Source organism: Pristis pectinata, chromosome 16 (genome assembly GCF_009764475.1).
Source record: "Pristis pectinata isolate sPriPec2 chromosome 16, sPriPec2.1.pri, whole genome shotgun sequence".
Taxonomy (NCBI): Eukaryota; Metazoa; Chordata; class Chondrichthyes; order Rhinopristiformes; family Pristidae; genus Pristis; species Pristis pectinata.
The window spans coordinates 29,518,728-29,533,889 of NC_067420.1; the positions used below are offsets into that span (position 1 = coordinate 29,518,728).

The window sequence follows — 15,162 nt, forward strand, 5'->3', positions numbered from 1 at the left end:
AAAATAAAAATGCTTTGTGTTCTTCTGGCCCCAGTTCCACTTCTCCACAATCAATAGCCAATAGGAAATACACTACAGCTTTTCTCTCACACTATCCAAACTGGATATTAAAGGATGCTGCTGTTTATGGGCAAGTATACAAGCCATCTTGTTGATCCTTGCTTGCTCCAAGGTAAGTCATTTTAGGTGTCCAATCCGTCTTAATATTAGAAAAGAGATACAAAGGCTTAAATTTAACCCCACAATTTCTAAGAAGTATAAGAATGTGTAATGTCCTGTATGTAACTATTTCAGCTTCTTCCTGGTCTTAATTCCATATGAACTGACTGAAAAAACTCTATCAGCCTAACTTATTGTTTCAAAAACGGAAACTGCATATCTTATAACCCAGCAATCACAGAAGTTCAACATCTCCCCTTGTTAGAAAATCCAAAACTTTCCTTAAATCAAATCCCAGAGCAGTCAGGACTTGACCTCAGGTTGCCCTGATTTTTTTTTAAAGATATGGAAGCCTGATCTATCGAGCAGTAAGAGCCTCCAGCACATGAAATGGCACAAGGATCAACGCTTTGAATTTCCAATCCATGTGCCACACTTTAAAATAGAGCCATGCCTTGGAGGAGCACAATCTGGAAGCATGATTTTATATTAAGGGCTGTAGAAGTTTGGAACACACTTCCCTCAAGGGCTGTGGATGTGAGAACAACTGGAGCCTTCATGACTGATGCAACAGATATTCACTCAGTGAATGGATCAAGCAATGTAGGTTAAAGGCGAGATAGTACATCTGAAGTTTAAATCAGCCATGGTATAAATAACTTGCAAAGTGAGCCTAAATGATGATGGCTTTCTCATGCTGCTTTTGCAGTTACTTGGGTTTATGCTACATGAATGTGGGGACTATAATTTCAAACTCTAAGATTCATGGACTGACATAAATTGAGAGATGGAGCAGGTGAGCTAGAAGATGGAATCTAGAGACCTATCAGAGAGCTCCAGGACAAAGAGGTTCCGTTGGGCAAAATCTGTAGAAACATAAAAAAGAGACCATTGTAGAATAGAGGAGAAGTAAATTAGGGAAAAAAATGTCAGATGAAGTATCATTCTAAAGCTCTTGCATTTAGAAAGTGCCTTTCAACACCTCATGAAATCTTAAAGCTGTTGAGAGCCTATCAAATATTATTGAAGTGTTCTCACCCTTGTACTGTGAGAAACTGTAATATATTTGATGACTGGAAGCTTCCACAAATAGCAATGTAATAATAACATGATAATCAGTTTTTATGATATTAATTGAGGGATAAATACTGGGAATAGCTCCATTGTAATGATGGGATGGGATCTTTTACAACCAATTTCTGGATGTAGAATTGAACCCATAACAAAAAGAAGAGGTGAGATAATGAATCCCCAGGAACAGGACAAAGGACAAATGAAAGTTTTGGGGGAACAAAATAGATTACAAAATTAGGATTTTGGTAAATACATAAAGTGCTGTGGAAGATTTCTATAAATATATTCAGAGAAAACATGTGAAAAGAAAGAACAGTTGTACACCTGAGCAACACGAGCAGAAATTTAACGGATTAATAAGGCATGATACATTATTATGTATTTGGCATCTGAGCCTACAAATGAATGCAATGACTGTCCTCTTAAAACAAGTTTAGAATTCACTACAGAAGAGGAAGAAAAAGTGGCAAATACTGAAAGGGCTGGTAGACAAATATAAAAGACACCAAGGCCTTAAACCTGAAGTATTAAAGGAAATGGCATGTTCAATTGGATTCCATTCAATTTTAATGGAAATACAGAGTAAGGGACATGCTGTGAAGCTAGAGAGAGATGAGGGTGGAATGTAAGGGTTTTTGAGAATGGATAAACCAATTAAAAACATCTTAAAAGAGGGAATAGTGGAAGACCAAGGGAATTTCAACTCCTGGCTGAATTCATACTCTGTTCATCTGGGAACAGCAGTGAAAAGACTCCATGATGAAAGTAGTGTTGTCATAAGCACACCATTGCTGACATCGCCTGCTAATCTAATGTAAAGTAAGCCAGCTCAGAGATTTTGAAGCACATAGTGACTCATAAAATAACTGATGATTTCCACAAAAGAAAAGGTTAAGCTGACCTGCGTAGGCCACTCCAGTTTCCAGACCAGGTACTTGTTACTGAGACAGTTGTTACTGACTTCCCAGTGATGTCTTGCTTAAGATGGAGTCTAGGTTTTATTGATGTGAGGCTTCTGCATGGTTCAGGCAGCATCCTGTCAGGAGTTCATGGTTACAACCTGCTTGAGTTAAACAGCCAGCAACCTGAGTGATGACAGCATGGCCTTGGAAAAGTACAATGCCAATGGAATGTGAACATCAATCAGAAAACTGGCCTTGACGCAGCATAGCAGAATTGTTGAAGGGTTGGGGATGATGCTGTTCACACCCTTATGTTTAGCAACCTGCCCTTCAGACATTAGTCAGAAACCTACCATGATTCCAGGGCCGGCCCAGGTTAGAAGGCCATCTTCCTACCTGCCTTCTTAGGGCAGAATCTGAAAAAGGGAGAAGTGGGGAGAAGGCTTTCAGATAACACCTTGACCAGCTCATGAAGATGACGAAGAAGAAGACTGCCACTGTCAGCTATCGAGGCTCAGCTGCCCCATATTCAGTGGCCCCTTTGCTCCATTTATTACGGGGTTAAACATAGAATATTACAGCACAGTACAGGCCCTTTGGCCCACAATGTTGTGCCGACATTTTATCCTGCTCTAAGATCTATCTAACCTTTCCCTCCCACATGGCCCCCTATTTCTCTACCATTCACGTATCTATCTAAGAGTCTTTTAAATGTCCCTAATGTATCTGCCCCCACAACCTCTGCTGGCAGTGCGTTCCATGCATCCACCACCCTCTGTGTAAAAAACTTACACCTGATATCCCCCTTATATCTTCCTCCAATCACATTAAAATTATGTCCCCTCATGTTACCTATTGTTGCCCTGGGAGAAAGTCTCTGACTGTCCACTCGATCTCTGCCTCTTATCATCTTGTACACATCTATCAAGTCACCTCTCATCCTCCTCTCCAAAGAGAGGAGGATGAGAGGTGACTTCTCCTAGCTCCTCTCCTAACTCATTCAACCTAGCCTCATTAGACATGCTCTCCAATACAGGCAACTTCCTGGTAAATCTCCTCTGCAACCTCTCTAAAGCTTCCACATCCTTCCTATAATGGGTTGTGTGTCTATTTTATGTAACTCTAATATTTATGACAACTCTAATTTCTTTACAAACCAATAAACTACATTATTCCTGTGGAAGAAGTTGAAACTTAACAGAACTAAGAGTGGTCATGTGAAGATATACCCATCATTTGTACGCTATGCTATCATATAGTAATGGCGTTAATGATCTTAATGAAATTATAAGGCAATTGTAATAAAAAAGCTACTAGAAATAGTAGCTAGTACTTATACAACCTGCTGTTACTCTTTGCAGTACTTCTGATTTGTTGTTTTAATATATGCTATTTAAGTTAAGCTCACTTCTGGATTAAGTTTCATTTCTATTCTTCGTCAATAATTGGACCAACTAATCAGGAAAGAGAAAAATTCAAGGAGAGCCACAATGAAGCATAAAATCCATTAGTAAATGTTCTCTGGCAACCGAGATTAAATAGGTGCTACAAGGAAAATCATTTTGGGTCCAAAAAGGTATTTTTCACTAAATAATGCAGAGTAATTTGCAGCTATACTTGTTCTGAACAACAATCTGAAATAGCAATGTGCATTCATATCATTGCAAGAAAACCAATGACGTTTTTCACAGAAATGGTCAAATGTAAAAGGGTAAATGTATTTTAAAGGAATCTGTTGCAAGGCAAGTTTACCACCTATATGTAATTTGGAAATGGAATGGGGGAATGATCTCTTCTCTTTTCCTTCTGATCTTGATAGCTTCTCATTCAATCTCCAAAAAGTCCCTTTACTACATTTGACACATACACTTTTACAAATTAACCACTTCAGATACCTCTTAAATCTTCTCGAGGCATTTTAGATAGCATACTTGTATGGTATTCAAATAATTAAGATGCTGTTCCAATTCAATATTGCTGCAAGGCCACAGAAATATGGATACTTCATTACTTTCTTGAAAATACTGCATTTACAGCTCTCCCACTCCCAGGACACAGATAGAAACTATTCTCATTAACAACTAAATTTGAATTACATTCCATTTTTCAGTGTTTACATAATAGTTTGTTGAAATTTAAAATTAAAATGAATCTTGTAAGTTAATGCCTGAAGTAGTAATTTTCTGAAAGCATCAAATTACTCATAATTCAAAAACTCTAATTATTTCTTTTTGCCTTATTGGTAATTGATGATTTTTCTGCAGAGATAATAAATACACAGCTTACAGTTTCAATATAATTTCTTTGCAAATTTTAACCCAGAAGAAAATGGGGCAAATAATGTTCCAATTAAAAGATGGACATTTATTCCATATCAATAAATACAGTGAAATTTTGTTCAAGAGTTCAGATATATAAGGCTTGGGAGCATGTATATGAAACATGCAAAGAGACTGTAGTAAACATTGAAATCTCAGCCATATATTGCTACGTCTGCGGCAAATATTGTCAAATAGCCTCAATGTTCTCTACGGTATCTGCAGGAAGTGATAACAAATGGAAAAGATGATGGCAGAGCCTAAGGGAGTGATTGACATCCATCCTACTTCCCAAGTATTGATAGCCAAAGATTGAGATTTGCCAATTTATCCAATCTTTATTGCGAACCCATGGCTCACTGTGGCAGTTCTTCCATGATTCATGTACACAAGTAAATAATGGAACGGTGTCAAGGGTATCAGTTGAAGGTTACATCTTGACTAACATCACTGTGTTGCTTTAAACATGAAATAATACAATACAACCTTACCTGCATAATAAATTATCAGACAATCTAACCATAGGATCTCATTCAATATTTCTGCTCTGAGATATGTAAAAGTCCAGTGCCTTTGGGTTACTAAATCATGATGCTATTCAGTATCAAAAGAAATGATTGTTCTGATTTGAGAATCAGAAACCTGAGGGAGGCCATTGGCTGATACTCCAGATGGCCAGTCTGCTGAGAGGGGAAGTCATATAGTATTTGGGTGAAGGAGAGGAGACTTTGACTTCTCGCCTTGAGCCATCCCAACAGTACAGAAAGAATATCTTTGTCTTAAGAACAAGAAGTGGTACAGGAGTAGGCTGTCTGGCCCTTTGAACCTGCTCTGCCTTTCATCAAAATCACAGCGGATCATACATCTCAGCACCATTTTCCTGCACTATCTTCAAATCCCTTGATTCCTTTAATGTCTAGAAGTCAGTTGATATCTGTTTTGAATGAACTCAATGACTGAGCCTCCATCACCTTCCAGAGTAGAGAATTCCAAAGCTTCCCTACCCTCTGCATGAAAATATTTCCCATTATCTTAGTCCTAAATATCCTCCATCTTACTCTGAGATTGTGATCCCGGTTCTAAGCTCCTCAGTTGGGAGGGGGGGGGGGGGGGGGAGGGGGAGGGGGGGAAGCATCCTACCTGTATTCAGCCTGTCAAGCCCAGTAAGATTTTCTGTAGGTTTCAATGGCCTATTTTATACCATCTCTCCTCACGGCAAACAGGCCATCTCAGGAACCATTCTAGCCGCATTCCCTCAGTGGCAAGGTTAATTTTCTTTTCATGTAAGAGAACCAAAACAATTCACAGTACTCAAAATGCCTATCACCAAGGTCCAATACAATTGCAATAAGTCCTATTTATTCCTTTGGTCAAATCCTCTTGCAATAACTTGAACTCAAATTCTCTTGCAATAAACACCAAGATACCATTTGCCCTCCTACCCACTTGCTTTCAATGACTGCCTTTGAACATCAACATTTCCTAGTCTTTGCAGCATCCTATACAGATCTGTAACTGTCTTTATTCTGACCCTGTGTATGCAGTTCCTAATAGACATTGTAGACTTAGCCTGCAGGTATGTAAGGTGGTGTGATAGTGATTCAGGTAGTTTGGATCTGGACCCTGACAATCTTCCTTGTATGCATTCCATCATTTTGTGCCATTGTAACCATTAAGCATCATAATGTAGTGCTACATAACTAACCCTCAACATTAACTTTACATTGATTTGACTTGCTCACTGTCATGGAAATCATTGAGAGGTTTCACCATTCTTGAGTTCCTGTGAATGTCAGTGTTGTGAAAATGCCTTTCTCACATATCCTGCATTTCCTATCCCATGAACAATAACATTTTCAGTGCCAAGCTGAACATCATTTTACTTTTGTGTGTATTGCTATGGTTCCTTTGTCTGTAGTTTATAGAGCCCAGAAGTATATGTTTGCCTGCAGAATTAACATTTTCTAATTTAAAATTATAACCTGATTCAGTAGATCATACAAGATCTAAAAATTATAGGGTTACACATTGACAGCAGTATAATTATAAATATTACGATGCAAACCTCTTAAAACAATGATATTTTGAGTTAGAACTGAATTCCGAGAAATTGACCAATAAAAAAGGAGCATGGAATTGGATAAGTGACCAATCTGCCTTTTTAAATGTATTTGATAGGAGGTGGGCATTGCTGATATGACTAATGCTCATTGCCCATGCAAAGGTGGTGGTGAGCTGTCTCTTGAACCAATGCAGCCACCTTGATGAAAATATTCCAGAATACAATTGGGCAGGGAGTTCTCAGATATAGATCTAATAATGAAGAAAGAATGGCTTTATATTTCCATGTCAGAATGGTAACTTAGAGAACCTGTAGGCGCTGGTATTCCTATACACTTGTTGACCAGATTATTGGAGGCAGAGGTCCTGGATTTTGGAGGTGCTGTCAGAACAATTAAAATAAGTAATTCCGGTGCCTTTTTTCAATGGTACACATTATAGCCATACTATGCCTGTGGTGGAGAGAATGTTTGTTTATCATGATTGATTGGGTGCCTATCCAGTGGACTGTTTTGTGCTGGACTTTAGAGAGCTTCTTGAGCATCACTGGAGTTACATTCATCCGTCAAGCTCTTGATTTGTGCCCTGCTGTTACTGTCAGAAGGCAAGGCATTCACCACTGGATACTTTGCTCTTGTAGCCACTCTATTTATGTGATTGGTTAATTTGAGCATCTGATCCATGGTGGTCCCAGTATATTGAAGGTGGGGGCTCGGCAAATGAAATGCAATTGATTATCAGCAGTTGGTGGTTAGATTTTCTCATGTTGGTGATGGTCATTGTTGACATTTGTGTAACATGAATGTAGATTGCCATTTATCAATTGGTGTCTGAGAATTGTCCAAGTCTTCTTGCATGCAAGCATGAAGCTGAGGAGTTACAAATGAAATTGAACATTGTGCAATTATCAGTCAACATCTCCATTTCTGACCATACGTGAAGGGTTACTGATGAAATGGCTGAAGGTATTTGGGCCTTGGACAATGGTCTGAGAAACGTCTGCAGCTATGCATGCCCTGGGACCCCCAACAACCATAGCCATAACCATCCTTGCTTGAACATGAGAGCCAAATTGGGTATTCGTGATAAGGTTATCAGTTAGTAGGTACCATCTGATAAAACTATCAATGATACCTGCCAACACTTTCCTGATGATTGAGAGTAGACTGATTAGACAAGGACTAGATGAATTTGGTTTATTCAAATTAGTCCATTCTGCAATGGCATCCAAACCATGCCGAGAAACTTCAATTCCCCTGGACCTCTTGCTTGAATAGTCCCCAAAGGTACCTTTAAGGCCCGTTGTTTAAGTTGCTCAACATTTGCTATGACCTGACATGTTCTGCTCATTTGTACTGAAACTTCCTAATTAGGATCCTACAATTAACATGAATCCACAATTTTCACTTTATAATGTGATTGTCAGCCACTTACAAGCCCATCCAGGTAGACCACGGGACAGGCTTGAGGTGCTGTCCCATGCCTCCCTGTTCTCCATTGTTTGTCTATTGTTCTTTTGAGGTGAAGAACAGTCAACTGTGGACAAAAATTCTCACAACAGCTTTCAATGTTTTTTTTCCAGAACTTTATGAACAACCTTAACCCGTTTCCAGTACTATGTATGTCTCATGAACACAAGACACAAATACATATCATGAACTCACAGTGCTCATTCAAGGATCAAGGGTTCCAAGCAGGAACACCTTGTTCATTCTAACACATGACAGATGGTTGTAATGTTGGAGGTAAAATTAAAATTGTCACTTGCATTTGTGGGTCAATTTTTAATCTACTGTCCGAGGGGGCAGGTAGATCCAAGGTAAATGCAATTTAACATCCTATCCAAATTTATACTCCATTGATTTCAATGGAGCTTAAACCTGGGAATAGAAGGATAAAACAATCCCCAAAATTGCCTGGGCAGCTCCCCCCAGGAGGGTTAGACTAATATTAACCCAGGAAATTAAAGTCATAGAGTAATTCAGCACGAAAACAGGCCCATTGGCCCACTGAGTTCGATCCAACCATCAACCACTCATTTACAGGAATTTGACAATGAACCCATTTTTTGTTATTCTCCCCACATTCTCATCAACTCCCTTGAGACACCACCACTCGGCTACACACTAGAGACAATACACAGTGGCCAATTAATCTACCAGCCTGCATGGTTTTGTAATCTGATATTCTGTGCTGTAACATACCTTGACTCAACACAGAGATACAAATCACAGCTGCCTGTTGGATCAGAAAGAACAGGGCAACATTCATTTAGGATTGCCACCTGGCAATCAACTCCTCTGCTGGTCAATGGGGTGCCTTATTACAGAAAAGCCACCATTTTAATGCAATGCCTATTGTTTCTGAAATTCATCATGTGAATCATTCATGAGCCTGGGTTCTATCAGGCCTCTGCTACCTAAAAGCAAACAGAGCACTAGAATAGTTTCACATCCAATTCTATAAAGCTATTGAGAATTTGATTTTATTTGGTAACCGAAATAGACCTGAAATTTGAAGGCAATATATTGAAACATGGTTTTGATGGTTTTCCCAATTGAAACAGCAATCTCCTAAATCTAAAATTCCTATTCTGTACACTCTTTAAAATGCCTATCCAAATCCGAAATTTCTGAATAATCTGAATTTATTTATTTTCTAATTCAGTTAAAACAAATCATGTTTGATGCATTCTGGGGATCCACTGACCGATTGTTCAAATGATATGCTGCAATTGACCAAGTCCAAAATACTGTCATAAATGTGTTGAACAAACAAAATCAATGCATTTGTAGCAAAACATCACTGTAAAGAGATGCTGCGTAAACCAAATCAATGCAGGCATGACAAGGGTTGATATTTTGCAATGATCAGTTCCACACACCATCTGTTACACAAGCAGAGAGAATACTAAATATTTGTAATTAATAGAAAACAATTGGTATTCTGCTAAGAATATTTCTGCCCACCAGCTCCAAAAAGTTCATTATGTGTCACTTTACACATTAATAATTCATTACACTATTGAAACAAGCACTGCTTTTTCAATAATTGGACTGTGCAGGATTCTCCCTCACAGCTCTACAGCAAGAGAGTGGACTATTGCAAACCAAAAATCATCCCCACACCTCACCAAATGTTTTCCCTCTAGGACTTCCCTTGGACCAGACACAGATCTCCTCTTCACAAACAAAATGCCTGGGGCTAAGGCTTGTCAATCTTATTAAAATAAGACCCGAGGCCTAATATTGATCAGGACTTGGACCTACCTGTACAAGGGAAAAAAGGATTCTATTCATTGCAGGGAGCTTCAAGTCTTGCATAACCTTACTGACAACATCCAAATTAAGTTAAAATTCCAGCCAACTGTAATTGCAGAAAATGTGCACTTCCTTCATTTAATCTGAAAATAAAAGTTGGCAAGCTTCCAGTGGAAACTTGAATGTCCTCCATTTCCACCTTCATTCTAGGATTATTTTCAGCTTTCATCTCAACATTTCTCAGCTGGGTTGTGGGCAGCTGGAAGTTAAAGAATCAAATCAGCAACTTGGACTGGATTTTCATGCAAACCCAGAAATGGATGAACAGCCCGTTTCAATTGATGATAGGACTAGTTATGTTGAAGTGTAATAATTAAAAGCATACAAAGCACACTCTGTTTATTTTCATTGGGGAGAAAAAGTAGGAGATTCTTCAGTGGGTAGATCACAACGTGCAGTTGGCCTGCACAGCTTAAAGCTTAACATGCAGTGCTTGAAGGGGAGACACAACGATTGTACATGAAGTAGATCTGACCTGAGAAATAGTGTAGAATAGATGAACACCGGAGAGAGCGGGATTCCGAAGAATTCAGAATCTGCAATGGAAATCTTAGTGAAGAAGATGGTGAGTAGGAGAAATGTCTTGTATCCCTGGAGACCAGAGTTCCTCAAGAAACACGCAGAGAAGAAAGTGGGAGAAGATAGTAGTGAATTCAGTGCCTTGAGTCAAGCCCCAAGTAATGTGGTGACACAAGAACATCAAAGGTTTTCAACAGTTGAAGTCAGTGAATGCATCGCAAAAGCCATATTTTAAGATATCTTTATTAGTCACATGAACATCGAAACACACAGTGAAATGCATCTTTTGAGTAGAGTGTACTGGGGGCAGCCCGCAAGTGTCGCCATGCTTCTGGCGCCAACATAGCATGCCCACAACTTCCTAACCCGTATGTCTTTGGCACATGGGAGGAAACCGGAGCACCTGGAGGTGTACTCTGGGGTGCAGCTTCACTGCACCCCTCATTCACTTACTAATAGCCTCCATCAGTCATGATTCACACAAAACATTCAACTTACCATCAAACACACAAAATTTTCTTGCAAGTAGTATGGAACAGTAGCAGACTAGCTAAATCACTGACCAACTAATCCAAGGACTGTGTGACTAATTTGATTGTGTGAGCTGAAATCCTATTTTAGCAGCTGAGGATTTTAAACTTAGTTAATTAAGGACAGTAAAACCTCAATCATCCAATACCCTCAGGACTTTAAACGGACCAGCAGATTTTCCAGACTATTGGGTGTTACTCTTATTAATACCAAAACACACATTTACTTACCTTTTTTACAGGAATGAGAATCAGATTTATTATCACTGACACATGACGTAAAATTTGTTGTTTTATGGCAGCAGTACAGTGCAAAGACATAAAATTAAATAAATGAATAGTGCAAAAAAAAGAGTAATGAGGTAGTGCTCGTGGATTCATGGATTGTTCAGAAATCTGATGGCAGAGGGGAAGCTGTTCCTGAATTGTTGAGTGTGGGTCTTCAGGCTCCTGTACCTCCTCCCTAATGGCAGTAATGAGAAGAGGGCATGTCCTGGAGGGCATGCTATACAACAGTACAACAACTTTTCCAGTGAGCCCGGTGAGTTTAAAGGGAGCAGGAAATACACAAGCACTCAGGATCCTGGCTCCTGCCGCAAACCTACCCACGTTCCTGACCCCAATGCTGATTCTGGATGCACACCTGGCTCACAGTCTGGATCCTGGCAATCCAGACAATGCCAGATTATCAGTTTTACTGTAATATGGAACAAAAAGAAGGCAGCAATAATGGCAACAACTGGATTATATATAAATGCATTTGGTTCAGAAAGAAGGAAATCTGGCACCTTTACTCAGTCTGGAGACACAAGAGACTGCAGATGCAAACAACTCAACAGTTCATGCAGCATCTGTGGGGGGAGAAGAACAGTTGGCGTTTTGGTTTGACACCGTGCATCAGGACTGAGGGAGGAGAGGGGAAGGGAAGGGTGAAGCGAGAGACAGCGAGGTGGGAACTAAAGCTGCCAGTGCTGGAATCTGATAAGTAAGGAAACTGATAATGAGATGTGAAGGGCAGATGAAAGCAGATGGGGAGGGGATCCGGTGGGTGAAATGTATGGGTAGTGGGTGGATGGAACCAGGAGGGGGAGGGGGTACAAAAATGGATAATGGGGGTGGTCTGGAGTGGGGTATGGGAAAGGGGACAAAAATGGGAGGACCTAAGGTGATTGGAAGGAGAGAGAAAGAGGCAGAGACAAAACTATGAGATAAGGGCAACCTGAAATTGGAAAGTTCAATTTTCATGCCATTGGGTTGTAGACTACCTAGGCAGAATATGAGGTGCTGTTCCTCTGGTTTGTGCTGGAGAGTTGAAATGGCATGAACTAGGAACTCGGGATGGCCATTGCAGACAGAGCACAGGCAATCTGCATATCAGTTGGCTCATCTGCACTTGGTGTCGCCAATGTAGAGGAGACCACCAGATACCCTCCAGCATCTGGTTCCATCTGTCGACCTGAAACATTGACAATTGTTTTCCCTCTAGATCCCCCCAGATGTTGCTCAACTCACTCAGTTCCTCCAGCAAATTGTTTGTTGCACCTTTACTCAGTTTGACTTTACATAAATAAAGCACCGCAGTGACGCAGTTGACTCTCATCCGGTCTCAGAAGAGCCTTGGTTCCATTTGGTGTCAAACCATCACCTCAGAGTTTAGTGAGAGTTTCTTTGACAGGACCTCCCAAGCCTTTAACTTTTATTGTTTTGAAACACTGTTGAAGGCTCCCTGTCAGGTCACAGACAAATGTTTGACACACTGGCAATCCTGACACCACGCACAATGACTGAAACCACCTATTCTGTAGCACAGCAGGAGCACTTTCACCACTTGAAATGTAATAGTTCAAGGAGGTGGATCATCACCATCTTATGAAAGGCACTTTGGGATGGGCAATAAATGCTGGGCCTTCCCAGTATGAGGGACAGAAGGACCTGGGTGTACAATTGCATAAATCCTGGAATGTCTCAAGGCATCTTGAAAGATTGGTTAGTAAACATAAAGGACCCTGGGGTTCATACTTGCAGGGAAAGAGTATAAAATCAAGGAGGTTATTTTGAACATGTATAACACATTAGTTAGACGACAAGTGGATTATTGTACTACGTTTTGACACCACACTTTAAGAAGATGCGTAAGAACTAAAGGGTGCTGGAAAGATTTCCTAGGATGGGGGTGTGGGATTTCAGCAACAAGGTTAAACTGGAGAGCTGAACTTCTCCTTGCAGTAGAGAGGTTTTTGAGGAAATTTCATATAAGTACACGTGATCATGGCTGTTTTAGATAAGATAATTAGAAGGGAGCTGTCCCAGTCAAAGACCAGGAAGAAAGAGGTTGTGAGGATAATCATTTCAACTGGAGTAGATATGATTTCGAAGGTACGACCTGCAGGGGTGGTAGAGACAGAATCAATTAGTGCCTTTATAGGGATAGGCATTTAAAAGATAATAATTTGCAGGGCGACTGGGAAAGTGCAGGGAAACTGGACTGATGGGATTGCTCTACAGATTGGTACAAACTCAATGGGCTGAATGGCCTTCTGCTATGCTATAATGATTCTATAAGTGCATCCAGCTTCTGTAAATGAATAAGTTTCATATCTTGCACACACTGCCAACGATTGAACATGACAGCCACAAAAGCGGCATGGTATCGTAGCGGTTAGCGCGACACTATTACAGTGCCAGCGATCAGGGTTCAATTCCCATCGCTGTCTGTAAGGAGTTTGTACGTTCTCCCGTGTCTGCGTGGGTTTCCTCCGGGTGCTCCGGTTTCCTTCTACATTCCAAAGACGTACGCGTAGGTTAATATGGGTTTAAAATGGGCAGCGTGGACTTGTTGGGCCAGAAGAGCCTGTTACCACGCTGTAAATAAAACTTAAGTTAATTTAAAATTTAATACTCCAACATATTTCATAACACTCACATACACATTCACCTCTCTTTTGCAGGATGGGGTGAGATGGGGCAGCAGAACTTATATGGGGACACAGGCATTTGCATTTTCTTATCTGCAGGGAGGGAATGGTCATTACTGGAGAGTTATTTATGCTCACAGTGGTCTGAATGTATCTGAAACTGCTGAAGATGGTGATATCCTCACACAGAACTGGTGTTTTGCATCTTACTCCCCCCTCATCAACCATCTCTTATGATTTACGTGCTGCAGATGATGTAAGCATGCTTACCCCATTCCCTTCACTGTGTCATTATCTTCACCTTGCTCCAGTCTCATTTCAGTTTCTCCGGAGGTACACTTTGGACAGGCAGTGATAAACTTCTCATCACTGACATTGAATCAGAATCAGGCTTAACATCACTGACATATGTCGTGAAATTTGTTGTTTTGTGACAGCAATATAGTGCAAGACATAAAAATTACTGTAAGTTACAAAAATAAATAAATAGTGCAAAAGAGGAATAACGAGGTAGTGTTCAGGGTTTCATGGACCCTTCAGAAATCTGATGGCGGAGGGGAAGAATCTGCTCCTGAAACATTGAGTGGTGGTCTTCAGGCTCCTGTACCTTCTCCCTGATGGTAGTAACGTGAAGAGGGCATGTTCCGGATGGTGAGGGTCCTTACTGATGGATGCTGCCTTCTTGAGGCACCACCACTTGAAGATGTCCTGGATGGCTGCAAGGGTTGTGCCCGTGATGGAGCTGACTGAGTCTACAACCCTCTGCAGCCTCTTTTGATCCGGCGCATTGAAGCCTCCACACTAGGCAGTGATGCAACCAGTTAGAATGCTCTCCACCGTACATCTGCAGAAATTTGCAAGAGTCTTTGGTGACATACCAAATCTCCTCAAACTCCTAATGAAGTAGAGCCACTGGCATGCCTTCTTTGTGATTGCATCAATGTGTTGGGCCCAAGATAGACCCTTTGAGATGTTGACGCCCAGGAACTTGATGCTGCTCGCCCTTTCCACCGCCGACCTCTCAATGAAGACTGGTGTGTGTTCTCCCGACCTCATCTTCCTGAAGTCCACAATCAATTTCTTAGTCATACTGAAGTTGAGCGCGAGGTTGTTGCAACACCACTCAACCAGCCAATCTATCTCACTCCTGTATGCCTCCTCATCGCCATCTGAGATTCTGCCAACAACAGTGGCGTCATTGGCAAATTTATAGATGACATTTGAGCTGTGCCTAGCCATACAATCATGAGCATAGAAGGAGTAGAGCAGTGGCCTAAGCACGCATCCTTGAGGCGCGCCTATGTCGATTGTCAGCGAGGAGAGGTTACTGCCGACCTGCACTCACTGTGGTCTCCTGATTTCCC

The 15,162-nt window shown here is 40.8% G+C and overlaps 1 protein-coding gene across 5 annotated transcripts in view; it reads right to left on the reverse strand.

The window, feature by feature from the left end:
- Window positions 1–15,162, reverse strand: part of LOC127578729 (receptor-type tyrosine-protein phosphatase T) — a 935,885-nt gene that overhangs the window by 713,257 nt on the left and 207,466 nt on the right. For 2 of the 5 annotated variants that reach the window (XM_052031108.1, XM_052031109.1), the window contains exon 2: window positions 5,594–5,728. The exons of the other annotated variants lie outside the window; for them this stretch is intronic. The gene's annotated coding sequence lies outside the window, so the exon portion shown is untranslated. The remainder of the gene's footprint in view (window positions 1–5,593; window positions 5,729–15,162) is intronic. 5 annotated transcript variants of the gene reach the window in all.